The sequence below is a fragment of the Nicotiana tomentosiformis genome, chromosome 3 (assembly GCF_000390325.3).
Source record: "Nicotiana tomentosiformis chromosome 3, ASM39032v3, whole genome shotgun sequence".
NCBI lineage: Eukaryota > Viridiplantae > Streptophyta > Magnoliopsida > Solanales > Solanaceae > Nicotiana > Nicotiana tomentosiformis.
In genome coordinates this window covers 74,087,096-74,090,231 of record NC_090814.1, presented here as the reverse complement: position 1 = coordinate 74,090,231, position 3,136 = coordinate 74,087,096, and the positions used below count along the sequence as shown (strand labels likewise).

At 26.5% G+C, this 3,136-nt stretch overlaps 1 long non-coding RNA gene across 1 annotated transcript; it reads right to left on the bottom strand.

The window, feature by feature from the left end:
• Positions 1–1,199: 1,199 nt before the first annotated feature.
• LOC117281064 (uncharacterized) lies at positions 1,200–2,013 on the bottom strand. The gene is made up of 2 exons (XR_004511662.2): positions 1,911–2,013; positions 1,200–1,526 (listed from the first exon to the last, which is right to left on the bottom strand). It is a non-coding gene; the product is annotated as an uncharacterized lncRNA (long non-coding RNA).
• Between the last annotated feature and the right edge of the window lie 1,123 nt (positions 2,014–3,136).

Genomic DNA, 3,136 nt, shown 5'->3' with positions numbered 1-3,136 from the left:
CGCTATCGGGATGTTGGCCCAAGTAAAGTTTGTTTTGATGATTGACAAAGAAACTCAAGCATGAGCTACGTCCATACACAGTGTACACAGACACAGGCAGATTCAAGCATATGAGATGCACGTGAAAGAGATAAGCTTAAATTGTTATATTTGATATATCCTGATCGAAAAGCTTGCATAAATGATAAGGAGAAGGACTCCTTACTCGAAGAGAACTTTATCCAAGATAAGGGAGGAGTTAAAGTTGAAGATAACTAGAACTCTTTCACCATGGAAGAGTATAGCATTAGAACTCTAGTTATTTCCTATTCTACTAACTCTATAAATTGCAGGATGTTAAATACGCACAAACACTGAAGTTAAACGTGAGTTGAGAGCAAAATAACAAGGCATTTTGCAAGCAACTCTTGTGTGATTCAAGTGTGCGAACCTGAAGCTACATGAACCTGATAAAAGAACTAGTTCCAAGTGTTTGTCTTTTATTGTTATTTCATTCACTACAACATTATGCATATATAGCTACGAAGTATATCGTAACTAAATACAAAAAATTTCATGGCCAAACACTTTAGCTACAATATTTTTTTCTGTAGCATGCGTAGCAAAATGTAGCGTAACTAAAAGTTAGCTACAAACTTTAACGTTTCTTGGCTAAGGATTAATACATATTGCTATAAGAAATTTTATGATGTGACTATATTGATAAAATTTTGCCACGAAAAATTTATCTTTGTAGCTAATGAGTTTATTCTTTTGTTACAAAAACTAACTTTGTAGCTATCTTTTATACTAGCCACAAAGGGATATATTGTGGCAAAAGATGTAATGTGTTTTGCTACAAAAAAATTAATATATAGCTGTACTCACATATCCATGGAGGGTAGCATTTATGTTTAGCTACAAATTCAAAATTTTGTAGGTATAAATCATCACCAATATCCATGATTAATTTTTTATATATATTTATTTTCTGACTAAATTTTCTATTATATTTGAATTAGTGATGAAAAATTAATTTATTAGTGACAATAAATGTTTCCATCGCAAATGCATTGCTATTATTTTACCTCACTAAATATTTTTAATTTTTTTAAATATTCCATATCCATGCATAGTTTGTTTTATAAAAACTAGAAACATCATAAGCTCTGGATATTTGTTACTTCATACAAACTGACATGAATAATTCCAAAAGTTAATTCTAAAATATACAATTATTATATATCTAAAGTTGATGCATCCTCAATATACAACTACTCTACAAGAGACACAATAAAATTTGTAAAATAAAAACTAGCTAATGGGAGGCTAGACATTAAATTTTGTCAAACTAAAATAATACAAACTATGTACATTGGGTTAGATATTTTATCTTTAATCTATAAATTCTAGGGAGTTCCACGTTAAAAAAGAAAAAGTTCTAAGTAATTGATCATGGGTATGAAAATGTTGCCACTCGATTGCATTCAAGAAAGAAATAACTTCAGTCTCCTTAATCTTCTTGCATTCAAGAATTAAAATGCACCCTGTAAATTCAAAAGAAACAATAATTAGCACAAAAATGATGAGAAAACCCAGGGAAAATTATAATACAAAGATTAAGTTTAATTGGTAAAAATGCTACTAATAGAATTTCAAGAAGAAAAAATTATGTCTTCATATTCTTTTACAAGAATTTTTAACAAATAACAAAAGGGAAAAATTCAAAACAACAACATAAGTAAACGAATCTGTACACATTTTAAAGAATTTCTTAAGGAATCATCATCCCAACATTACAACCTTATAATTTTCAAGTTTTCACGCAATATTTATAACAAAGAAAATATAATATTTATCAAATTGTTGGAATAACCCGCAAAATTTAACCCAGAAATCTTAGTCAAGTAGATATAAGGAGATTCAAAAACCTTAAAATCTAGAGATATGAATATACTCGGAAGAGAGAAATGGGAAAGTGGGAGGAGGGGGGTGGCGGCTTAGAGGGGGAGATGTGAGGATGAAATTAGGTTTTGGTTTTGGCTTTGTTATTGCTTTACTTTTTGTTATATACTGCTCCTATTTTTGCTTTTTATTTTTTTACTTCTTACTTAAATCAAAATACAAAGTACTACTTTTCCGGTGATATAGGCAAATCTATAAAATGCAAATAAATTAGATAACCAAATATGTGAAAGAAAATTACGGACGCCAACAAAAAGATAAATATAGAATTTACATTAAGTAAGATAGAAAAATCAACTATTTGCGTAAAAACAATGTTCTTTATAATTTTTTCTGTCCTATGTGATATTTATTTTGATTTGTTATATCCTCATATTTCAATTATATTAGCTTCTTAATTTTTAGTGTTTAATTATATTTATGATAATTATTAAGTTATTAAAATATTATTAGACCATTAAATAAATAACTTTTAAACTTATTTAAATGGAATATAATTAGTGATCAATGTAGATACATACAAATACTAGCATATAGTTTCTTAAATCTGCTATACTCATATATTAAAATTTAACTAAATATTATTGCATACTTATTTAATTATATTTGAAACTCACAAGTAATTTTTGAATTATGATACACTAGTTAGTTTTATTTTACACTCTTATATCAACGATAATGAATTCTTTATCTCTTTCAACTAAAATTAATAATATCAAAATTATGTAATAAAATATAAAAGACTAATCACAAGAGAGACATGATCCCCTTCCGAATCATATTAAATTCTCAATTCTTAGATTTGACGTATAATTTGATTTATGATCATCAATAAGTTATTAAAATTGTAAAGGACCATATCATTATAACGTAATTTATTGTCTAGATTAAATATATATAATTTACTATACAATATAAGTGGTATAAGTTTATAGTCGTTTAAAACTACTATATAATTAGTTATTCACACATTAATTAGATATAATTTCATTATTTTTAATTATATTTGAAGCTTAAAAGTAATACGTTTTTTGTTTTTAATTGTGATACACTAGTTATTTTTGTTATACACTCTTATACCGAGCACATTAATTTTTTAACATTTTTGAAATAAAATTAATAGTATTAAAATTATGTAAGTATTATAACATATAATATAATAGTCATAAGAAAGGTGTTCCCTTTCGTATCA